Genomic DNA, 26548 nt, shown 5'->3' on the forward strand with positions numbered 1-26548 from the left:
TTTCATGAAATTGAAGAGCCTATTGCTTATAAGTCTTTTTTTCAAAAAAAAAAGAAAAAGAAAAAGATGTCCTTTTCATCATAGGGGACTGGAATGCAAAAGGAGGAAGTCAAGAGATACCTAGAATAATAGGCAAGTTTGGTCTTAGAGTACAAAAAGAAGCAGGGCAAAGGCTAACAGAGTTTTGCCAAAAGAACACACTGGTCACAGCAAACATCCTCTTCCAACAAGATAAAAGAAGACTCTACACATGGACATCACCAGATGGTCAATCCTGAAATCAGATTGATTATATTCTTTGCAGCCGAAGATGGAGAAGCTCTATACAGTCAGCAAAAGCAAGATCAGGAGCTGATTGTGGCTCAGATCATGAACTCTGTATTGTAAAATTCAGACTTAAATTGAAGAAAGTACGGAAAACCACTAGACCATTCAGGTATCATCTAAATCAAATCCCTTACGATTATACAGTGGAAGTGAGAAATAGATTCAAAGGATTAGACCTGATAGAAAGAGTGCCTGAAGAACTATGGATGGAGGTTTGTAACATTATACAGGCGGTGGTGATCAAGACCATCCCCAAGAAAAAGAAATGCAAAAAGGCAAAATGTCTGACCAGGCCTTACAAATAGCTGAGAAAAGAGAAGAAAAAGGCAAAGGAGAAAAGGAAAGATAAACCCATCGGAATGCAGAGTTGCAAAGAATAGCAAGGAGAGATAAGAAAGCCTTCCTCGGTGATCAATGCAAAGAAATAGAGGAAAACAATAGAATGGGAAAGACTAGAGATTTTTTCAAGAAAATGAGAGATACCATGGGAACATTTCATGCAAAGATAGGTACGATAAAGGACAGAAACGGTATGGACCTAATAGAAGCAGAAGATATTAAGAAGAGGTGGCAATAATATATAGAAAAACTATACAAAAAAGATCTTTATGACCCAGATAGCCACAATAGTGTGATCACTCCCCCAGAGCCAGACATCCTGGAGTGTGAAGTCAAGTGGGCCTTAGGAAGCATCACTATGAACAAAGCTAGTGGGGTGATGGAATTCCAGTTGAGCTATTTCAAATCCTAAAAGATGATGCTGTGAAAGTGCTGCACTCAATATGTCAGCAAATTTGGAAAGTTCAGCAGTGGCCACAGGACTGGAAAAGGTCAGTTTTCATTCTAATCCCAAAGAAAGGCAATGCCAAAAAATGTTCAAACTACCACACAACTGCACTCATCTCACATGCTAGCAAAGTGATGCTCAAAATTCTCCAAGCCAAGCTTCAATAGTACATGAACTGAGAACTTCCAGATGTTCAAGCTGGATCTAGAAAAGGCAGAGGAACCAGAAATCAAATTGCCAACATCCGCTGGATCACTGAAAAAGCAAGAGAGTTCCAGAAAAATAGCTATTTCTGCTTTATTGACTATGCCAAAGCCTCTGACTGTATGGATCACAATAAACTGTGGAAAATTTTTCAAGAGATGGGAATACCAGACCACCTGACCTGCCTCTTGAGAAATCTATATGCAGGTCAGGAAGCAACAGTTGGAACTGGACATGGAACAACAGACTGGTTCCAAATAGGAAAAGGAGTGTGTCAAGCCTGTCTATTGTCACCCTGCTTATTTAACTTATATGCAGAGTACGTCATGGGAAACGCTGGGCTGGAAGAAGCACAAGCTGGAATCAAGATTGCCGGGAGAAATATCAATAACCTCAGATATGCAGATGACACCACCCTTATGGCAGAAAGTGAAGAGGAACTCAAAAGCCTGTTAATGAAAGTGAAAGAGGAGAGTCAAAAAGTTGGTTTAAAGCTCAACATTCAGAAAACTAAGATCATGGTATCTGGTTCCATCACTTCATGGGAAATAGATGGGGAAACAGGGGAAACAGTGTCAGACTTTATTTTTTTGGGCTCCAAAATCACTACAGATGGGATTGCAGCCATGAAATTAAAAGACGCTTACTCCTTGGAAGGAAAGTTATGATCAACCTAGATAGCATATTCAAAAGCAGAGACATTACTTTGCCAACAAAGGTCCGTCTAGTCAAGGCTATAGTTTTTCCAGTGGTCATGTATGGATGTAAGAGTTGGACTGTGAAGAAAGCTGAGCACTGAAGAATTGATTTTTCACAGAAAGAGGTAATTGGAGGTGGTAAATAATCTTGGGCTTCCCTGGTGGCTCAGATGGTAGAGTCTGCCTGCAGTGCAGGAGACCTGGGTTCAATCCCTGGATTGGGAAGATCCCCTGGAGAGGGAAATGGCAAACCACTCCAGTATTCTTGCCTGGAAAATCCCATAGACAGAGGAGCCTGGTAGGCTGTAGTCCATGGGGTCGCAAAGAGTCGGACACAACTGAATGAACATGTCCATTGATAGAGGCAAGAATCATCAGTGAATTCTATACTCAAAGAGTATTGAAAATAATAGCTCCTCAATATAATACTTATCCTTACTGCTTATGATAAAATTAAACACTGTTTTTTATTTATATTTTTAAATTTAAAAGAATAGACTCAACAGTGTACCACATAGGCTCACCGTCTTCATGTGTTCTGGACTGGAACAAATTTATGAACATCTTATACTACCCATGAAATCTTTCTGAATGTTTTTATTTGAGGGTTAAAACCCCTTGTATATAAATATAAATAAAAAGCAGTGTTTAATTTTCAATTATGTTTTACTGTATAGAGTGACATATACATATATGCAAACACATGTGTGATGAGTATCTTGATCATGGTATAAAATATATTTCCTACTGTGTATCATGATCAAAAGGTATAAAAAGTAATGGGCTAAGCCAATATCACCAGTCTCATTCCACTTATCCAGTTACAGGAAATAAAATGTGAGGGTATATCTTCTGAGGCTTTCAGAAAGAGACATCCCTCTCAAATATAGACCCATGTCTTTTCTTCTTTTCATTCAAGTATGCCTCCTGCAGCTGGAGTAAGCATTATCTTATGTCACCAGGACTGGCTTGAGGATCAAGCTGTCTCCCTGAGTATGGCAGGTAACACATCTGCAAAGACTCTGGATCTTCCTGAAATCCTGTATTAACCAGTTCTGGATTTCCTGCCCACTCTGCCCCCGTCCCAACACACACAATGACCTTCTAGCAATGACATTTCCTTATTGTTTAATAAAAGAATAATAAATTTCCTTATTGTTCAAGTCACTTGGAGTTGGGATCTCTGATGTTTTTCTAGTTGAAGCAGTCATTTTATTTAGGGGCTTGAAGTCTAGTGGCAAGACTAAACAAACAAAAACAATGAACAATAACCATACTACCAAAGTCCTTGAGATTTTACTGTCAGGCACTGTTATAAGGCTTTTATAATACTATCTAATTTAATCCTCACAACAATTGTAAAAAGTTTGTGCATAATTTCACAGAATTTATTCTAAGGAAATAGCAAGACTATTGTTCAAAGGTATGTACGTATGTGTGTGTACAACCTAAAAATTCACCCAGAAGGTACTGATACAAATAAATGATGAAATAACCACAACATGAATTATTATGAAGTCATTACAAAGCATAAGGCAGAATAGCTATTTTTTTAAAAAGTCCTTTAAAAAAATTTTACAAGGCTAATGCTCTTAAAAAAAAAAAAAAAAAAAAAGGGTATGTCCAAGATAACAACATACTAGGTTGAAATACATTTTAAATCCCTCTAGCAGTTAGACTCATGTAATAAAAATTTTTGCTGTCATCTATAATCCTGGATTTTGCCTACATTCTTCCCCAACTATTTGCTTACAAAAGTACTAAAGAGTTAATAGTATTTTCTAAAAGTAAAAATCATATATGATTAGGGGAGGGAATACTGAACAGAGTTCCACATTGTCCTCATAATAGTGTCTTTGACATTAAATCAGAGGCATTGATATCTGTCATTCTAAAAACATTTTCTAAGCAACTACTATGTACCAGACACTGTGTTAGCTGTGCTCAGTATTGAAAGTATAGTAAAAACCATATGAATTTCAAGTCTTCAAGAAGCTCAGTTTACATCTGCTGAAAGCTGGGCTGTGACATACCACTCTACTGGTAGCCATGAGTATTAGAGGCAGGAGGATCCCAGGACTGATTGTGCTAATCGTCAAGGACTTGATGCCGCTCGCTGTGGCCTGCGGCTCCTGGGCCGGTAGCGCCGCTCTTGGTCGCGCTGACTCGTAGTGTGGAACCGCGGGTCACGGGTGCTCTTCTCCGGCCACAGATTAGCCAAGTGCCGCCGAGGCCATCGGCCCCGAGCCTCCGCCATGGACTTCGAGGACGATTATACACACTCTGCTTGCAGAAATACTTATCAGAGCTTTAATGGAATGGATCGTGATTATGGCCCTGGATCTTACAGAGGGATGGATCGTGACTATGGCCATGGATCCTATGGGGGTCAAAGATCCATGGACTCCTACTTAAACCAGTCATATGGCATGGACAATCACAGTGGTGGTGGTGGTGGGGGTAGCAGCCTATGAGTGATTTTGGAAGCATTCATAGACCTGGAATTGTTGTTGACTATCAAAATAAACCCACCAATGTGACATTTGCTGCTGCAAGAGGAATAAAGAGAAAAATGATATAACCATTTAATAAGCCTGGTGGAACCTTTATCAAGAAACCCAAGCTAGCAAAACCTGTGGAGAAGATGAGCCTCAGCAAATCACCCACAAAAACTGATCCTAAAAATGAAGAAGAAGAAAAGCGGCGAATTGAAGCTCGGAGAGAGAAACAAAGATGCAGAAGAGAAAAAAACAGCGAGAAATATGGAGATGGATACAGAATGGCATTCACATGTTCATTTTGTAAATTTTGAACATTTGAAGAAAAAGATATTGAACTCCATCTGGGAAGTCCTTCACATCAGGAAACATTAGATCATATTCAAAAACAAACCAAATTTGATAAAGTGGTTATGGAGTTTTTGCATGAATGTATGGTAAATAAATTCAAGAAAACATCTATTCGTAAGCAACAGACAAATAATCAAACAGAGGCAGTCAAAATAATAGAAAAGGATGTTATGGAAGGTGTTACTGCAGATGATCACATGATGAAAGTAGAGACTGTTCACTGCGGTGCTTGCAGTGTGTATATCCCTGCTTTACATAGCTCAGTTCAGCAGCACTTACAATCTCCTGATCATATCAAAGGAAAGCAGGCTTATAAGGAACAAATAAAAAGAGAGAGTGTCTTGACTGCTACAAGCATTTTAAATAATCTAATAGTGAAGGCACGATACGAACGTTTTATTAAGGGTGAGAATCCCTTTGAAATTCAAGATCATTCTCAAGATCAACAAATAGAAGGAGATGAGGAGGAAAAGGAAAAGATTGACGAACCTGTGGAAGAAGAGGAGGAAGAAGAGGAGGAAGTGGGGAAAGTAGAGGAAGCAGAGGAAGTAGGGGAAGGTAGAGGAGTGGAAGGAGTGGGGGATACAGAGGAAGGAGGGGATGTAGAAGGAGAGGGGGAAGTGGGGGCAGTGGGGGAAGGAGAGGGAGAAGGGGATGGGGTAGGGGAAGTAGAGGAAGAAGAAGCAAAGGAAGAGCCTGTCGGCTTTTCTGTTGAGCAAGCAGAAGAAAATTAAATATAAGGTATTAGTCAGTTTTAAAAGAAGCTTTAAATTTTGTCCCAATGTGGAAAAGGGTAAGAATTTCAGTAGTTTAAAATATAAGAGTTAACACCCATGTTGCATGCATTCCACACATTACAATTTGTTTTATATAATTTCTAAATGTTTGGCATTTGTTTAGTAAAATTAAGGTAAGACTATTTTAGTTTAGTTTTTATAGCTACCTAACTTAGTTTCAAGAAATTGAATTTTTAAGCTTAATTTTTATTACTTTATTGGTGTTGAGGATAACAGATGTGTATTGTTAGTATGTTTGTTCTAATCATTTGAACTTAAATGCTGCTCTTGGGAGTATATATTCAAGTGTGCATTAATGTATTGAATACTTACCCTAGAACAGATAAGTTAGGCAAGTATTTTGTGCTCTGTGTATTTTTTTACTGCATTGGACATTGAATATAGTAATTTGCGTTAAGATACGCTTAAAGGCTTTTTGTCACCATGTTTCCCTTTGCAGCAATAAAATGTTTTTTACAAAATTTCAAAAAAAAAAAAAAAAGGACTTGATGCCAGGAAAGATGAATTGTTCAATTTTTTTTTAAAGTTACCTTATTCTGAATTCCAGGGCAAGTTATTTCAATTTTATAAACAGACTGTTTCAAATTCAAAGAAATATTGTTTGGGTCATTAGAGTTTTACCTAAAATTTACAGGATTTTTAAAAAGGAATATAAGCAGTCATTTATACTCGTCAGCTTTTTTTGAGGTCAGAATCCACATTGTTATTATTGCTCTACCACAAACTTCTAAAGAATTGCTGATCTAAACTGCTCTTTTATTTTTTTTTTTAATTTGGTCCTAAGCACTAAAATTATCTCACAATTATTTCAAAAAATCCTCTCAGATGGAACACTGTCTGTAGACTACAGCAACAAAATTTCACTTTGCATATTCCATATACACTTTAGGTTTATTCCCAAGTGGTTTTCTGATGCACCATTCTTGAGTATTTTCTTTAGCAATTATCATTCACTCATGTCCCTTCTTGTTTCTTATTATTGTCAAAATGCAAAATGCACTTAGAAACTAAAAACGTAAAAACCTTTGCGGGAAAAGTCTAGCCAATTTCTAATAAGGCAAGTTCATTTCCTCATCTTACATCTACTTTTCTTTGGTTGACATGTGACAGTTTAAAAGTCATCCAGAAATGTGTGGGTTGAGTGACCCATAAAAGACAGAACTGACAGAAGAATGGAAAACATTTGAGAAAACAGAAAATGTGTATTTAACAGTAGTTCCTCCTACAATTCTTCGAATCTAGTATACAAGAGGTCTTTCTATACTTCCTTTAAAGACTAAGACAATGTTCAGCACCATAGAAATACTGTATGTAACACTGTTTTACTAAAAGTAAAAATCAGATACATTTAGGGGAGGGAATACTGAACAAAGTTCCATATTTTCCTCATCGTATCTTTTTAAAACCTTGTATGTTCTCTACTGGATCATACATATTTACATGTAACAGACAAATACTCTTGAAAAGTCTTGAAAAAGACTTTAAAAATATTTCTTCATAAGCAGATTCTTTTGAAAACAGATACTAAAACTAGCAGAACATCTTTGTTTTTTTAAATGAATAAACCATAGGTACAATGAACAACTCACTGTGCCTATGGGGCTCTGGGATTAAGATGGCAAAAGGCATTTCAGCACGGGAGGTACTTTTCTAAAAGATCTGGAAACAAATTAAAGAACAGCCAGTGGTTGTAATGGGAAAAAACAGCCTAGAAAGACATTCTCTATGTAAATCTTCGTCCTCTCATAAAGCATATGAAGAGTATGCTGGAGACTCCTTTACTGCTAACTCAGTATTTAGGCACCCAATTTGCATTAACTTATACCACTCAATTTAAAACCGTTTATTCGAGTTAACTTGACAGAAAGATCGCTAGGACAATGACTGTCTTCTCTGTTCTGCAGAAGACAAATGGAAACTAATTTTTAAACAAATCAACCTTCCACTCTGACTCTAGGGCTACAACAGCTCCACTCCTAAGGTTTGGATCTTCTGGGTCTCAAAGGAGTCCCCACACTTGTTCAGTGAGGTCTCCCCACTTCTGGACAACCAGAATTTCTGTTTCCAGGACACTGCATAATCTCTGAAATCTCCATTCAGCACAAAACTCCAGTACTTTTTATATGCTGGTCTTAAGGAGTCTTGGCCTAAATATGTGCACCTTAGTATCTGCTCAAAGACATTTTTGAGAAAAACAAACAAGACTACTACTTTTAGCTATAACAGAGTAATTGGTACCAGAGTACTTTTCCCACCATGAACAACTATAAAACTGGCTAAATACTTGGCTACATATACCCAGGGCACCAGGACAAGACTCTATAGACCAGGCAAAAAAAAGCAGCTGTCTGGGAGTTTGAGGCTATACAGAGATTTCTGTGACTGCAGAGCAGGGAGACATAGGAAGTCCTGCCTGTCACAGTAGGGAGACCTCACTGATCATCCAGGTATTTTGCTGATACCTCTGAATGGTCAGGCCTTAGAAATGGGACTATTCTAGTCCTAGGGTAAAGGTTACTCTACATCCATTTTAAAAAACTTTATAATAATCCTTTTCAGACTCATTCATTCTACCAAACATTTAAGGAAGAAATTGTACCAGTTCTCTATAATCTCTCCCAGAAGATAAAAATAGTTTTATTCATAATTGCCAAAACTTAGAAGCAACCAAGATGTTCTTCAGCAAGTGGATGAAGAAATAATCATGGTACAATCAGACAATGAAGTATTACTCAACACTGAAAATAAATGTGCTATTAAGCCATAGAAAGACAGGGAGGAAACTTAAATACATATTATTACATAAAAAGAAGTCAATTTAAAAGGGCTGCACACTGTTTGATTCCAACTCTATCACATTCTGGAAAAAGCAAAACTATAGAGACAATAAAAAAGATGAGTGGTTGCCTGGGGTCAGAGAGGAGGAAGCAGTCAGCACAGTTGAGAGTATCTTCAGGGTAATGAAACTATTCTGCAAGATACTACAATGCTGGATACGTGTCGTCATGCATGCGTGCTCAGTTACCTGGTTGTGAATGACTCTTTGCGACCCCATAGACTGTAGCCCACCAGGCTCCTCTGTCCATGGGATTTCCTAGGCAAGAGTACTGGAGCAGGTGGTCATTTCCTCCTCCAGGGGATCTTTCTGACCCAAGGATTGAACCCACATCTCCTGTGTCTCCTGCATTGGCAGGCGCATTCTTTACCATTGTGCCACCTGGGAAGCCCACGTGTCATTATATATTTGTCAAAATCCATAGAATGTACAACATATTTAGAGTAATTAGCCTTAATATAAACTAGGGGCTTCCCTGATGGCTCACTTGGTAAAGAATCTGCCTGTAATGCAGGAGATCCCAGTTCGATTCTTGGGTTGGGAAGATCCGCTAGAGAAGGTGCTAGGCTACGCACTCTAATATTCTTGGGCTTCCCTTGGGGTTCAGCTGATAAAGAATCTGCCTACAATGCGAAAGACCTGGGTTCAATCCCTGGGTTGGGAAGATCCCCTGGAATAAGGAAAGGCTACCCACTCCAGTATTCTGGCTTGGAGAATTCCATGGACTGTACAGTCCGTGGGGTCACAAAGAGTCAGACACAGCTGAGTGACTTTCACTTTAATATAAACTATGAACTTTGGGTGAAATGATGTGTCAGTATATTCACTGAATGTAACCTGTATCACCCTGGTGTGGAATGTTGATAGTGGAGCCAGTGGAGGAGGCAATTGTGCATACACAGGAGCAAGGGGTAATGGAAACTGTCTTTCCACTCAATTCTGTTAAAAAGACATAATAACCTTTATAAGATTCAATCTGATCTGATAATAAATTTACTGATTGCTAGAATAAAATTCTAGACTAGAGATCTCTTCAAGAAAATTAGAGATACCAAGAGAACATTTCATGCAAAGATGAGCACAATAAAGGACAGAAATGGTATGAACCTAACAGAAGCACAAGATATTAAGAAAAGGTGGCAAGAATACACAGAACTATACAAAAAAGATCTTCATGACCCAGATAATCACGATGGTGTGATCACTCACCTAGAGCCAGACATCCTAGAATGCGAAGTCAAGTGTGTCTTAGGAAGCATCACTATGAATGAACAAAGCTAGTGGAGGAGATGGAATTCCAGTGGAGCTATTTCAAATCCTGAAAGATGATGCTGTGAAAGTGCTGCACTCAATATGCCAGCAAATTTGGAAAACTCAGCAGTGGCCACAGGACTGGAAAAGGTCAGTTTTCATTCCAAACCCAAAGAAAGGCAATGCCAAAGAATGTTCAAACTACCTCACGATTGCACTCATCTCACAAGCTAGCAAAGTCATGCTCAAAATTCCCCAAGCCAGACTTCAACAGTACATGAATCATGAACTTTCAGATGTTCAAGCTGGATTTAGAAATGGCAGAGCAACCAGAGATCACACTGCCAACATCCACTGGATCGTCAAATAAGTAAGAGAGTTCCAGAAAAACCTCTATTTCTGCTTTATTAACTATGCCAAAGCCTTTGATTGTGTGGATCACAACAAACTGTGGAAAATTCTGAAAGAGATGGGAATACCAGACCACCTGACCTGCCTCTTGAGAAATCTGTATGCAGGTCAGGAAGCAACAGTTGGAACTGGACATGGAACAATAGACTGGTTCCAAATAGGAAAAGGAGTACGTCAGGGCTGTATATTGTCACCCTGCTTATTTAACTTATATGCAGAGTACATCATGAGAAACACTGGGCTGGAAGAAGCACAAGCTGGAATCAAGATTTCCGGAAGAAATATCAATAACCTCAGATATGCAGATGACACCACCCTTATGGCAGAAAGTGAAGAAGACCCAAAGAGCCTCTTGATGAAAGTGAAAGAGGAGAGTGAAAAAGTTGGTTTAAAGCTCAACATTCAGAAAACTAAGATCATGGTATCCGGTCCCATCACTTCATGGGAAATAGATGGGGAAACAGTGGAAATAGTGGCTGACTTTATTTTTTGGGGCTGTAAAGATCACTGCAGATGGTGACAGCAGCCATAAAATTAAAGGATGCTTGCTCTTTGGAAGAAAAGTTATGACCAACCTAGACAGTATATTAAAAAGCAGAGACATTACTTTGTCAACAAAGGTCCATCAGTCAAAGCTATAGTTTTTCCAGTAGTCATGTATGGATATGAGAGTTGGACTATAAAGAAAGCTGAGCACAGAAGAATTGATGCTTTTGAACTGTGGTGTTGGAGAAGACTCTTGAGAGTCCCTTGGACTACAAGATCAACCAGTCCATCCTAAAGGAATCAGCCCTGAATATTCACTGGAAGGACTGATTTGCTGAAGCTGAAACTCCAATATTTTCGCTAGCTGATGCGAAGAGCTGACTCATCTGAAAAGACCCTGATGCTGGGAAAGATTGAAGGTGGGAAAAGAAGGAGATGACAGAGGATGAGATGGTTGGATGGCATCACCAACTCAATGGACATGAGTCTGAGTAAACTCCAGGAGTTTGTGATGGACAGGGCAGCCTGGCATGCTGCAGTTCATGGGGTCGCAAAGAGTCGGACATGACTGAGTAACTGAACAGAACTGAGAATAAAATTCAATACTCTTTAAAAGAAGACAACAAAATCTGCAGCTCCAAAAACATAATATCCACGATGTCTACCATACAATAAAAAATAACTGGACACAGAAAGAAGCAGAGAAATATGACCCATATCAGAGTGAAAGTGTTGAACACTCAGTCAATAGAAACCAATTCAGAATAACCCAGATGTTGAATATAGCAGATAAGAACTTTAAAGTAGCTAAAACTTAAAGGAAAACATGATTATAAACGGACTGATGGGAAACAGCAGCAGAGAAATGGAAGCTGTAATAAATAACTAAATAGAAATTCCAGATCTGACAATACAGTACCTGAAATGAAAAATTTACTGGAAAGGTTTAACAGCAGCTTAGAGATGAGTAGAAGAAAGGGTCAGTGGTCATGAAAGTGTATTAGCTGATCAGTCGTGTCTGACTCTTTGAGACCCCATGGACTGTAGCTCACCAGGCTCCCCTGTCTATGGAATTCTCCAGCCAAGAATATTGGAGTGGGGTGCCATTCCTTTCTCCAGGGGACCTTCCCATCCCAGGGATCGAACCCAGGTCTCCTGCATTGTAGGCAGATTCCTCACCAACTGAGCCACCAGGCAATCAACCAATAGAAATCATCCTTTCTGAAGAACAGATATAAAACAGAGAGGGAGGAAAAAGCAGAGCCTTAGTGACCTGTGAGACAATATCAAATATCTAAATATGTGTATACAGAGAAAAAGAGCAAACAGGGATGATAAATATTTGAAAAAGTAGTGGCTAAAAACCCCTCAATATTTTCAAAATCATAATGCATACATCCAAGAAGCTCAGTGAACTCACTACCAACAGACCTAGACTACAGAAAACGTTAAAAGAAATTCTTCAGGCTAGAAAACACACATACACACGAGTATATGTGTATTCTAATCTACTTAAAAGACATATGACCATTTAAAGCAAAAATTATAGCACTGTACTTTGGGATTTATATATATGAAAACAATCACACAAATAACAGTAGAAAGCTGGTATAATATTAACTCTAAATAGACTGTGAAAAGGTGAGAATATAAATTGCAATCCCTAGAGTAACCATTAAGTAAAAAATGCAAGAAAGTCCAGGTGAAAAGTCCATAAAAGAATTAAAATGGAAAATTAAAAATTATTTGATTTTCTGCCAAAGTAAGGCAGAAAAGAAAAAACAGGATAGAAAAACAGATGGGGCAAACAGAAGAAACAGCAAAATTGTAGACCTTAATTCAACTCTATTAATACTTACATTAAATGTTAATAAGGTAAATGCTTCAATTAAAAGGCAAAGATTATCAATCAAGATATAGCTATATATTGTCCCAAAGAGGCAGAGTAAATATAAACAAATATGTTGGAATTAAAAGAATGGGGAAAAAATATCATGCAAACACTAAGACTGCAAAGACTAAAGTAGCTATATTAACAGCAGACAAAAAAAGATTTCAATGAAAGGAGAATTAACAGAGAAAATATGTATTACCTAACTACAAAGCTTCAAAACATTTGCAGGAATTCAACTAATAAACATTTATCTAAGGGAAACTTTTACAATATGCCTCCCCTCAAACCTTGTACACAAATATCTATAGCATTTTTATTCACTAATAGTCAAAAACGAGAAATAGTCTAGGCCATCAATAGGAGAAAGAATTTTTAAAATGCATAATTTCGTATAATGGATTACCATTCTGCAACAAAAAAAGAACAAACTGCTGATACATACAAAAACATTGATGAACTGAAAAAACTTGGATGCAATGAAATATGAATTATATGTCATTTATGTAAAATTTCAGAACAGACAAAACTAATGTGTGGTAGAAAAAAACAAGAACAGTGCTCTGTGTGTGGGAAGGGGCAGGAGTGAACTTTCTGGAATGATTGAAACATTCTACATCTTCATAGATGTGAGTTATGCATTTGTCAAAACTCATTGCAGTGTTATCATTCTGCCCTTTTCTATATGTAAATATACCTTAAAAAAAAAACTATAAATAAACAAAAACCCCATCTAAGTTTCTGAAACTGTTAGGCCAGATGATCATTTTAGGAGGGATCACTGATGCCCTTCATTACATATCTCTCTCAGGATTTATAACTCTAGGGCAGCTATCCAGGGTTTTTGGTTTTTGGAATCTGATAATAGACGTCCTCCCCAGATGGCTCACTTTTTAAACCCAAAAGCTAAGTCTTTTCTATATACAGTAATTTTCAAAGTCAGAATCATTCTCAGCATCACTTTGGTAGATCACATGGAAACTTAATGAAAAGAAGCATGTGGTTAAATGGCCCAAGTGTGCTAATTTGCTTCTTGTTTGGTTCTCCTTCCATAATTATCAACATAAGATACTGAAGAAGTTTCCCATGATGATTAAAATTTAAACAAAATGTATACTTCTTTATGAATCATGAAGCTAAAAAATAAGTCTTTTCATAAATCATAATTGTCCAGTGTTTAAATTTTAATCTAGCCAGGCTTTCATTCTGTCTTTAAGTAGGTGCTCCTATGTCCCCTAGTGGATACAGGTCGATACGGTGTAAGAAAGCCAAGTAATACTGGCTAAGTAAAGGTACATAAATCCTAAATGTCTGCCTTGCCCACAGACTTTTCCAAACCAGTGCCTTACACCATCTAATTTGCTGTAAACAAAGGAAAACATTAACACATCTAACTTAGGCCACACCTATCTGTTCCATGTGTGGTCACGTCTAGGGCCTGGGCTAGCACATACTCCTGGCTTATGACATATGCATGAACAAATGCATACCAATTAGCTAGACATTTTGACCTAACATAATACAAAGGACTCAACATTTCCACTATAAATCTCTATTTTTAGAAATTTATAGCTTAGTCATAAATGTGAACTTTAGAAAAATTTAGGGTGCAAAGATTAGCCACAAGAGGGAAATTTCCCTTCTAATAAATTAAAACACAGTGTGTAGAAAGTCTGATCTGAAACTATTGTGTATGTGGTGCATATACGAGAGAGGGCGAGAAATCCTTGTGCACAGAACTTTTGACAGCCCGGTGTTTAAACTAGGGGTGAGGTACAGGGGTTAGGGTTAAAAGGAGGTATTACTGCAAAGTAATAAAAAAAAGGTCTTTTTCCTCCTCAAATGGTAGAAACTAGGTTCCTTATGGATATTTCCAGTAGTAAGTTCTAAAGATATATTTTCTTTCCCCCAATACACATACATATATGTGGCCACACATGCAGCTAGACACAAATTGGCTTCCAGTCCATTAATATTACAGACAGTAAATTTTCCCCAATTACACCTGAGGCTGACACCACAAGCACAGGATCCACATTAATGGGTTTCCATAGGAGCTGAATATTAATATGTCAGGTAAGGTTCCCTTTTGTGTGCAAGTCTGCTGCCGCTACATGACTATGACAGCAGCAGGCTCCGGAGGTCAACGGAAAGTGAGATGGTTACTCCATACCTTGCCTCCTGCACTGGTGGGACTGAAGACAGGGATCCAAAATACTGCCCCCCAAAACACTCTTACCCCCATTTCCAATTTTATTTTTATCCACAATACTTATTATCATCTGCTTCACATAGGTTTGTTGCGTAAGTTAATAAAATATTTACGTCTTGTTTGCTGCTACATCTTAGTACATAGTAGGCGCTCAACTGTATCGCTGTTTTAATGTGTATTTCCTTGAAAACTGGTTTAATTGAGGATCTCGCTGTGTGTTTTCCATTTAGACTTTTCTCTGCACTCCCCCTTACTAACACTATGCTTCTTAGCACGTGGTAGATACTCAATAAATTAGAACTTGACAGGATAAAGGAAGGAACCCCAGAAACAAATTTGTACCAGTTTTGTTTTTGCATTCTTCTTACTGAAGTTGGAAATTTGGTTTAAGAGAAAGAGTTGCCTTAAAAGGAGGTATTAGTGACATGGAATTGGTTGAAGGCATTATAGTAATACAATTTAAATTCATATTATAGAATTTAGGACTTCCCTGGTGGCTCAGACAGTAAAGTGTCTTGCTTACAATGTGGGAGACCTGGGTTCGATCCCTGGGTTGGGAAGATCCTCTGGAGAAGGAAATGGCAACCCACTCTAGTACTCTTGCCTGGAAAATCCCATGGACAGAGGAGCGTGGTGGGCTAAGGAATCGATTAACAGTAAGCTCAGAAGGTGATATTTAAAAATGAAATCTAAGGTACCCTAACATAACATGTTAAGAATGACCATAGCCACAGGTTCTCTCACTTCAAGCCACCAAATACTCTGGCAAATAGTTTCTGGTAGGTTTCTAGGTTAATAAAGAGTACTGGTTAACTCAGACCTTACTCAGAGACTAATCTCTGATGCTTCTAATTCGAAAAGCTTAGGTATTTTCCTGGAAATTGAGTTAAACTTAAGTTTCTGTCATTTTGAACATGAGCTAAGTATAAGCATCCTTAAAAGAAGCCAAAGAACCTAGGAGATTTGGACCCAGAATGCAAAGAAACCCTCAGGAAGAAAGTCCTGATTTGCCAACTCCCAAGTCAAGACTTGTGAGACTCATTCATGGGATTCCATTTACCACAGACAATCTCATGGTCAACATGATTAGAAAATGATTAGGCACCTCTAGCAGAAAGGTCAAAAAGCAAACCTAGGTATGTACCTTGATACAACTAAACGTTATTTTTAGACATAATCTTTTCTTTAAGGCTCAATATAGTATAATGATTCATTTTCCCCAAATATCTCTATGAGTCATGGCAGAATTGGGCAAAATCAAAAATATTTGATGCATAGAGCAACTACACCATTCATGGACAAGGATTAGGTTACAGAGTTCAAGAAAATACAAATTAGAGAATCTGTAAGAGGGATACAGATGTTCCTAACTCCTCTTTACCAAGTAAAGAATTCTAGGGCATAAGAATTAAACACTGGTCCTTACAGGATCAACTATGCAAGCAAGACCCAAGTGCAAATAATTCATCTTATTCATTCCTCAAACCACCAAGGGGAATATTCTGTTAGAGTAAATCTCAGTTTGGAACTGACAGTTTATTTTAAATAAATTTGGGTTTTAGGGTGAATTAGCAACTCATTTCCATTTTAGTATGAAAGGATTTAATTTTTTTCTGATACTGAGAGGAAATGGGAGGAAAAGGTAGTCTAGCTGCCTTCTTTATGTACCTCCCTCTTATAATATTCTAAAAAAACTTCTTTCCTTCTCTTTGAGGCAGGAATGTCTTTTATTCATAAGAGGTTTGTAATGGGAGAAGGAAATGGCAACCCACTCCAGCGTTCTTGCCTAGAGAATCCCAGGGACGGGGGAGCCTGGTGGGCTGCCCTCTGTGGGGTCGTACAGAGTCAGACACGACTGCAGTGACTCAGCAGCAGCAGCAACAGGTTTATAATAAATGAATCAACCAAAGTCCTTCATTCCAATGGGAAGCAGTAGTAAGCTTCACTCCCTTTAATAGTCACTCTGACCTAGGTTACATTTAAAATCAGCTTGGCTCAGTCATGTAGCTCAGTTGCCTTCGACTCTTTGCGACCCCATGGACTTTGCCTGCCAGGCTCCTCTATCCATGGGATTTCCCAGGCAAGAATACTGGATCAGGTTGCCCTTTTCTTCAGGGGAATCTTCCCGACTCAGGGATTAAACCCGAGTCTCTTGCGTCTCTGGCATTGGCAGGCAGATTCTCTACGACTGAGCCACCTGGGAAGCCCCAAGAAAACCAGCACTTTTATCATTAACTGCTGTAGGAGACAGATGCTGAAGTGACCCCCATGATAGTCACCTCTTGGTGTTCACTCCTTGTGTAATTCCCTCACCCTGAGTGTGAGCAAGACCTGCCACTTGCTTCTAAGCTGTGGAATACAGCAAAGGTGAGAGGCACTCACTTCAGTGATTAGCTGAGGGTGTAGAGGAAAGGCAATTTTCCTAATGTCTTGATGAAGTAAGCAGTCACGCTGAAGAAGCCCATGTGACAAAGAACTATGAGTGATCTCCAGAATCTGACAGAGGGCTACAGCCAGCAGCTGGTAAAAAGCTGAGGTTCTCACTCAGTCAGGAAATGAACTCTGCCAACAACCTGAATGAGCTTGGAAGTGTCCTAAAGAGACTCAAAGCAAGCAAATAAGAAACTTTCTAATGCTTGTAAGAATTCACTCACTTATTCATTCATTCATTCAATAAATGTTACAAATATTTATTGTCTATTTTGTACCTGGCCTTATTCTAATTAATGAGAGTACAGCAGCAAACATATAGAATATACCATTAAATAAATGAATAAGAATGACAACTTGTGATAAATGTTATAAAGGAAATAAACAGAGAAACATGATAAAGGAATTAAAGGTGGCTACTGGGGTGACTGGGAATTGATTCTTCGAAAAAAATATATTAAAACTGACACTTGAGGAATGAGAAGGAGCCAGCCGTGGAAAGAGCTGGAGAGATTATTCTAGACTAGGAAAAAAAAAAGTGCAAAAGCCCTGAGGTGGGAACAAGCTACAGTGTTCATGAAACTGAAAGGAGGGCAGTGTGACCAGAGCTCAGTGGGGGTGAAAAAGCGGTCACCTGGAGAAGCAGACAAGGACTGCACAGGTCCCATGGCAAGGAGTTAGAATTTTATTGTTTTATTTTATTCTTCGGCTGGTGCTGAAGGTGAAGCGCCAATACTTCGGCCACCTGATGTGAAGAGCTGACTTACATTTAAAAAAAAGCATGATACAGAAAATGGATTGAAGAAAGACAGAAATGGAAATAGGGAGTCTTGATAAGAGACTTTTTTAGCAAATCAAGAGGGAGATGATGGTTGTCTAGAGTCAGGTGGTTGGAGTGAAAAGAGGTAGATGAAATTAGTAAAGCAAAAAAGGAAGAATCAAGGATTTTCATAAAAGTGATTTTTTCAAATAAGACTAGGATTTTGTTTTAAACTTGGGGGAGGCAAGGAGGTGAGTAGAGGGAGGCCAAGAGTTCTTTTCTAGACATGTTAAGTTTGAGAGGTCTGTTAGATTTCCAAATTGAGAGTTCAGGTTGGTCGGTAGATAAGTGGAGTTTGGAGTTTGGGGGACAGATCTGTGGTGGAGCATTCTAAGTACGAACCTCTTAGCATGCAAATGGGACGAAGATAATAAATACTGAAAACCTTGGGAGGGAGGCAGAGCTTAGGGACAAGAGCTGGCTGCATCAAGGAGCACAAGTGGAAATGGGCATACTGCGATTAGCTAAATAAACAAAAACCTAATGTGATTTTTTTGCAGTCCCCATGTGCAAATAATTCTGAAATGCACCTTTTAAAAAAAGAAGTAACTACCTACTTGTCTTGTAAGGAATGCTGCTGTCTCCAGAATCCTTTTAATGTACACCTAATAATTTTCATTGGATGAGGTGTGTAATCTTTAATGACAGGTATGGCATAAGTCAATGTCTGTGACAGGGTTGAATTTTCATAATTCAGGCAGTTGATACTACCACAAAGGGGCGAAATACAAAGTATTACAGAGAAGCTGTTAAAGTTCTTCAAAAGTCTTGTAAAAGAAAACTCATTTTATATAATAACACCAGAAAATATTGATATTGGGTGCTAATAGGTATCAGGAATTTTACAATGCTAACAATTCATCTTCACAATCCTGTGGCTGTTACGTTATATTGTTATTATTTCCATTTTACAAAAGAGGAAACAGACACAGAGAAGTTAAATACGTCGCCCAGTGTCACACAACCAGGGAACAGCTGAAGGCAGAGTCTTGAGTTGGAGCTCTAAACACGACGCCCCTGTTTCACGTAAGTAAAGCAGTATCAGTTGATCTAGCAATGCAAATTCCAGCTCTCCTGAAAAGAAAACCCACTGACTTCAACTATTTTATTTTTTAAGGAAAAGTTTCGTAACAATCTGGAACACATTTTTTTTTTGTTTACAAGATAATGCTTTCTCTTCACTTATAAGGCTTACTATGACTAAAAATAATCTGACAAAATAGACATGTTTTAAAAATTCTGTATTACACTGTTCTTATTACAAATCTTATGTAAATGGTAAGAGTGTCTATGCAATAACAGAAAAAAAAAAAAGATTTCTGAAGGAAGTACGTGGTAGCTTGCTTTGACAGGACACTTGTCTTTTCTATCATGAAACTATAATTTACTTTCTCCTGTTCCCTTTCCCTCTAATTTTTCTATCCCTCTGTCACTAAGAGGGATCCACTGCAGCATTTTACTTGACAGGCTGAAAATAGTTATGATTTGCCACCTAACCAGCTCAGCTATGAACGCCAGGTGCACTACTTTCTCAAAGAAAACCCCGACCATCTCCATCCCTACTTGGTTCTGTCACAGCGGCAGCACAGTAAGTACAGAGACTGGCACAGTATGCACGTGTCAGAGTCAGAAGAAAAGGATTATGTCCCTTCCACCGACAGTCCTCTTTCCTTTTCCTGGGTAACAATATTAATTCTGAGCAAGTTCCAACTTTGGTTGTAAACAACCGCATTTTCAAAAAGGGGAAAAGCAAAATTTGAAGATTACCCATCTTCCTTCTGTTGGCAAAGAGTGCAGGTGAAAAGATGTCCAAAGGTCTATCGGAATCTCACAATTTTAGAAATGGAAAGGTTTACAAGAGGTCATATATAGTACAACCAATCAATTCACAGATGAGAAAATCTAAACCCAGATAGGCTTTATCTGTTAATGTACTTTCTACCATGAAAAAGAACTACAACTTGAGTTTCCTCAGTTTGGTTTTTCTATAGCCACGTTTCAAAAGACAACATATTCAAGCAGACACTCGAGGACACAAAAGAAGGCAAAACCGAAAGCTACTAATTGAACACAATATGATGAAATAGAATGGCTCCCAAAATTCAGTTCATGACAGAGTTTTCAGTGGTCAATAACAAAACGAGACAAGGAACAGTGTGAAAGTTTTTCACCCAGATCAATTTATTCAATCTAAAAACTGTCCTTGACTATAGTATTATGACATTCCTACTATTTTGGTACTAAAATAGTCCTTATCGTACTAAAACAGTCCTTTCCTTCTTATTTGTGACAAGGAAAAAATGTGGAAACATGTCAGTTCTCCACAGCTCTACTACACTAGTTATCCGCTGATGTTGGTCAAATTACGCCAACACTTAGCAGCTTAAAGTAATGAACTTTTTATCTCACACAGTTTCTGAGGGTCTGGAGTCCAGGAGCAGCTTAGCTGGGCACTTCTCTCAGTGAGTCTCTGATGAGGCTGCAGTCAAGATGTCTGCTGGGACTGAAATCATCTGAAGGCCCGAGTGGGTTGAAGGATACGTTTCTAAGATGCTCACTCATTATTACTCTTGGCAGAAGGCCCAAGTTCCTTATATATTGTTGGCCAGAGGTCTCAGTTCCTCTCCATATGAGTATCTACCAGGGCTGCTCATGACATGGAAGTCGGCTTCCCCCGTAGGGAAGTGATCCAAGAGAACAAAAGCATCCAAGACAGAGCCACAGTGTCTTTCACGACAGTCTCAGGAGAGACATACCATTACTTCTGCCATACTGTACTGTCACAAAGGCCAGTACAATGAGGGAGGAGAATACATCAGAGTGTTAGTACTAAGAGGCAGGGATTATTGAGCACCATCCTGGAGACTGGCTGCCAGAACCATAAATGTTCTAAAAAATTATTTTACCAGTCTTTGAAACCAAAAACTGTAGGAAGGACATAAAAGTTAAATGATTATTGTTCTAGTTGTAAGTAAAACACTAGCTAGTTAGTGATGGATAAGTCACCTCATATTTTAGGCTTCGGTTTCCTTAGACTTAAGAAGGTTGGGTTTGACAGTCCTTAGCTACCTTTTGGTGCTTAACATACCACAACAGTTGTACAGTGGGAATGATGATGATGATGACTACAACAAATCTGATACGTTGCCCAAGGCCAGTAAGCTAATAAATGGGGAAGCCAAATTTTGAACTCAGGCAGCTGGACTGTGCGGTCTATCCTCTCCTAACCTTAGGAAACAAATGAGGATGAAAAGTAGTGAGGAAGACCAAGCAAGTCACGTAACATTTTGCTGCCTTACTTTCATCAACTGTAAAAAGGAAAGGATAAATACCATCCTATCCCTATTAAGTACTTCATAAATACTAATTACTCAAAGCTATGGTTTTTCCAGTGGTCATGTATGAATGTGAGAGTTGGACCATAAAGAAGGCCGAGTGCTGAAGAATTGATGCTTTTGAACTGTGGTGTTGGAGAAGACTCTTGAGAGTCCCTTGGACTGCGAGGAGATCCAACCAGTTCACCCTAAAGGAGATCAGTCCTGGGTGTTCATTGGAAGGACTGATGTTGAGGCTGAAACTCCAATACTTTGGTCACCTCATGCGAAGAGTTGACTCATTGGAAAAGACTGACGCTGGGAGGGATTGGGGGTAGGAGGAGAAGAGGATGACCGAGGATGAGATGGCTGGATGGCATCACTGACTCGATGGACGTAAGTCTGGGTGAACTCCGGGAGTTGGTGATGGACAGGGAGGCCTGGCGTGCTGGCCGTGGGGTTGCAAAGAGTCGGACACGACTGAGCGACTGAACTGAACTGAACTGAACTGAAGATAATGCAGAAACCTGTCTTATCAACTTGTAACAAAAAAATGCTTCTTGTAATGCAAAACTTACACTGTAAAATCATCATGCTTACAACTGCTGCGGTATCACTTTCAGATGACTTTGGTAACCAACATCCAACAGCCAGCAAACCTTGTGTGCAAGCTTAGAATGGGAAGTGGGGTAGATAATTTTTAACCTTGGTATTTTTCTTTCTTTTTCCTAAGAACTAGTTTTAATTTCACAGAGAAACTTCATAATAGCTTAGTTTTTAAAATAAATCTTTTATTTTGGTTAATATTTTTTTGAGAAAAACATCAAATACTATGCAAATAAATGGACCAAAGACCACACTATTCAACTATAATGGTTTTAAGACATTAAACTACAATGGTTTTAAGCTCTTTATCTTTCTCTTTTCAGTTAATAATAATAATATACATATGCTACTTGGAATCATATTCAGAATAATTTCAGTTATGTCTTTTCTGTATTTCCTCTGATTGTCTTCAGTTCCCCAAATACTAATGCTCCCCTGCACCAGAACTAGAAACCACTGGGGGAAATCCTTTGGTACCAATAAGAAACAAGGAAAATCTATGACTCTGTAATTGTTTCGCGTTCAGTAAAGGCAACTTTCTGGCATGAAAGCAAGGCCAGAAGTCAGTATTTGAGAAAAAAATGAAGTGAAAATTTTCACAAACCTTGCCAGAGGATGAACACAAAAAATAGGGCCAAAGGAACATTATCAAATTTGCTCTCCATTTTAGGAACTCAAGGAAGACAAAAAGCAATTCAGGAATAGTAAGACAATGTTTCCCCTGCTTTTAACTGTGACAGCAGGAAAAAGCATTTAATGTTTTAGGCATTCAAGAGTGACAACTGTCTTTCAGACAGTTGGAAAGAACTTGGAAAAACAGTTGTTGGAATAAATGGAATGTGTCTTGGCTTCTGTGGTCAAAATTTCTGGGACTCAGCTGAAACAAGATTCTGGCCTAAGACTTATATGGTTTTCATCACCCTATAAACATTAACATTATTGATGCGAACCTGTCACTTGAAATATTTTACCCATATCCTCAAGAAAAAGAATTTTCTTTTTACTCATTCATCTCTAGTGACAAATTTGTGGCACTTACAAATTTAAAAGGCTGTCAAAATCTAATAATGAAATCTTGGGGGGAGTCACGTGGGGACACAGATCAGAAAGAACCAAAATTAATTTCAGAGGATTTACTACATAGGTTAGGGGTCACAATGAGGTGAGTTTCTCCCTACAATGTGAAATACACAGAAGCAATACCTTCCTAGGAGTAAAGAAAAAGTAGAAAAGAAATTAGTGCTAGCCAAGCCATGGCATGAAGTTAGAAACACCTTATAAAGACCAACACATAGACGGCATAGAAAACCACATGTTGTCAGTGACTTAAATCCATGCCCAGACCCATGCTTCTCTTAACAATGGCTATTACTAACAGTCAGATATATCTTTCAATTATTGATAACTCACCTAGGAAGCTTTTCCCATCTCAACAGGGATTGAATTTAAAGGCTTGAGTTCTATAACGCTTTCCCAGGGAAGTGTAACAAAAATGGAAAGACAGTTCAAAAAGAAACAAAGCCAAGGCTTTTTCCTTTCCTGTGAAATACCTCCTATTAGAGAAAAGTTCAATTGGCTAAGAGAACATTATCCTCAAGGTGTCCTCTGGCAGAAGGGGGAAGTCTCAAGCTGATGCATTCACTCAGGGGACACAGTTGACGGTGACTTATGAGGTGCACTAACTCGGGGAGAACCTCTAGAGAGGCTCTGTCCTGGGATATGTCAGAGATCACATTGTATAAAGCCTGGGTGGGAAGAGTTAACACGCCATAGACTGATTCCAGCAGGCTGACTTCACACAAAAGGAGATGGCCTTCAGCACTGAGCATTGTGGGGAAAGTAGCCCAGTGTTTAAGATAATCCCGAAAGAAAGCTGGGGTGGTGAATTAGGCCACAACCTCAAAATGTCCCCAGTGCTGGAAATGCCAAGTCTAGAGTGCTCAGTCCTCTTTATCACACTGGGGATGGGCTAATGGTCCCCCAAACACAAATGCCAGCTAGCATAACAAGAGCAGAGACAAAAAGCTCTGCCACACTCCACCACGACTGAGGCTCCCCAGGCCTAGGAGGGGACCATCCACGCCTACTCTTCAAACCTAAAATCTCACAGCCTAGGGATGAGGGATCCTTTTCCCAAGCCTGAGTTTTCAGGTGTATGTTCTGGTCCTTTGAAATTCTTGTGTACAGTCCTCAGATGCAAGAGGCTAGAAGTAACAGATGCTGTTCAAAGGTCTGGTGGGTACGCTGGTCAGGTCATTAAGGTGAGTCTGCTGCACATTTGTTTTGGTTTCATAGGGTTACTGAAAAAAATTACCACAAACTGGGTGGCTTATACCAACAGAAGTTTATTCTCTCACAGTTGTGGAGCGCAGAGGTCCAAAACAAGATGCTGGCAACTTGTTCCCTCTGGAGACTCTGAGGGACACTGTGTTCCACGCCTCTCTCCTGGTTCCACTGCTGCCGGCGATCTTTGGCACTCCTTGGCTTGCAGCTGTATCACTTCACATTCTGTCTCCACCTTCACATGTTGTTCTCTCCATGTGTCTGTTTTCTCTTCTTACATGGACACCAGTCACTGGATTAGGGCCCACCCTAAGCCAGTTATGACCTCATCTTAACCAGTTATACCTACAAGGACCCTATTCCCAAATATGGTCACATTCTGAGGTCCTGGGTAGACATGAATTGTGAGGAGACACTACTCAACCCAGTATACTTTCAAATTCTCCACAAGCAGCATCCCAAATGTTTATTCCACCTTTCCAGCCAAATATTTACTCCACCTTTTCTTGTCAAAAAAGAAAAAATTGTAGGGTTCTTCACTAAGAAACTAAAAAGTTTGCTCTGAGGAAAAAGTCTTCTGAAGTGTGGCAGGTAGAGATTCCCAGTTTAAGAATAGCTATCTTCCCTTAAGAGATCTTGATAAAGCAAAATCTGCTAATAAATAAACTCGATTGCATATAGCAAAGACAGCATATTAAAAAGCAAAGACATCACTTGCTGACAAAGGTCCATTTAGTCAAAGTTATGGTTTTTCCAGTAGTCATGTACAGATGTGAGAGTTGGACCATTAAGAAGATGGAGTGCAGAATTGATGCTTTTGAGCTGTGGTGCTGGAGAAGATTCTTGACAGTCCTTTGGACTGCAAGGAGATCAAACCAGCCAATCCTAAAGGAAATCAACCCTGAATATTCATTGGAAGGATTGATGCTGAAGCTCAAGTTCCAATTCTTTGGCCACTTGATGAAAATAGCGACTCCTTGGAAAAGATTCTGATGCTAGGAAAGATTGAAGGCAGAAGGAGAAGAGGGTGGCAAAGGATAAGATGCTTAGATAGCATTGTTGACTCAATGGACATGAATTTGAGCAAACTCTGGGAGACAGTGAAGGACAGGGAAGCCTGGCATGCTTGCAGTCCATGGGGTAACAAAGACTCTGACACGACTTAGTGAGAACAGTAACAACGAACTCTTACATAGGAAGAGATTACCAAGATTCTCCGAAGAAACAGAGAGACGAAACAAATGAACAACAAAAAAAGCAGGAGAAACAGGGAAAGAGGGAAAATCTCTTTGGTCTGTATTTTTAGGAAAAGTAAAGAAAATATTACACCACCCCAAAAAGAACCCAAAATAAGAAAGTTGTATCATATAAAAGGGGAATTAGAGATCAAGAAACATTTCTTGGAAATGAAAAATGATTACCAAAATGAAATATTTAAAATAAAATGACTAGAAGATAAAATTGAGGGCTTCATCAGAGCAACAGCAATGACAAAAACCAAGAGCTGAAATTTTTAGAAATGAGAGACAGAGAGGTTCCATTTAAGGGGCTCATTTCTATCTTAATGGGATCAGAGAAAACAAAGAACAAGAAATCAAATCCCTTATGATTACACAGGGGATGACAAATAGATTCAAGGGATTAGATCTGGTAGACAGAGTACCTGAAGAGTTATGGGCTTAGGTTCGGAACACTGTACCTGAGGCAGTAACCAAAACCATCTCAAAGAAAAAGAAATGCAAGAAGGCAAAGTGGTTGTCTGAGGAGGCCTTACAAATAGCTGAGAAAAAAACAGAAGCAAAAGACAAAGGAGAAAGAGAAAGATATACCCAAATACAGAGCACAAGATATTTTCCTAGAGTCGAAGGAGACCTTCAGATTATAAAGGTACAAGAAGCATCCAGCCCACAGAATGAAAAAAACTGAGTCCTGTGTATACAAAGGAAGATGCAAAAAATCCTGCAGAGATGTAAAACACAGGTCACTCTCAAATAAATCAGATTCAGATCACCACCAGCATCACCAGATGACAGAAGACAATAGAATGGACGCAATACAATCTCTGAGAAAATATTATCTGCAACCACCTAAAATCCTGTATCTTGTGAAAATATTACTCAAGTGTCAAACATCTTTTCAACACACACTATTTCAGAACACTTCAGTTATCTATCAGCGGTAGGATTTTAATTAGTGCTTTTTCTTTTTTTTTCTCTAACTTTCCATGTACTACTACTATGATAAATGTATTCATCATCAAAGTTTTTATAAAATTATAATAAAATTATCAAGATATTTATAAATGTCTTTATCTTTATTATAAAAGTATTTACTTAATGAACACCC

The 26548-nt window shown here is 38.7% G+C and overlaps 1 protein-coding gene and 1 pseudogene across 3 annotated transcripts in view; one reads left to right on the forward strand and one right to left on the reverse strand.

Moving 5' to 3' along the window:
• SRBD1 (S1 RNA binding domain 1) overlaps nucleotides 1–26548 on the reverse strand; it is a 244569-nt gene that overhangs the window by 33486 nt on the left and 184535 nt on the right. The window lies entirely within an intron of this gene.
• Nucleotides 4128–5784, forward strand: LOC113901165 (annotated as a pseudogene).

The sequence above is a fragment of the Bos indicus x Bos taurus genome, chromosome 11, assembly GCF_003369695.1.
Source record: "Bos indicus x Bos taurus breed Angus x Brahman F1 hybrid chromosome 11, Bos_hybrid_MaternalHap_v2.0, whole genome shotgun sequence".
NCBI lineage: Eukaryota > Metazoa > Chordata > Mammalia > Artiodactyla > Bovidae > Bos > Bos indicus x Bos taurus.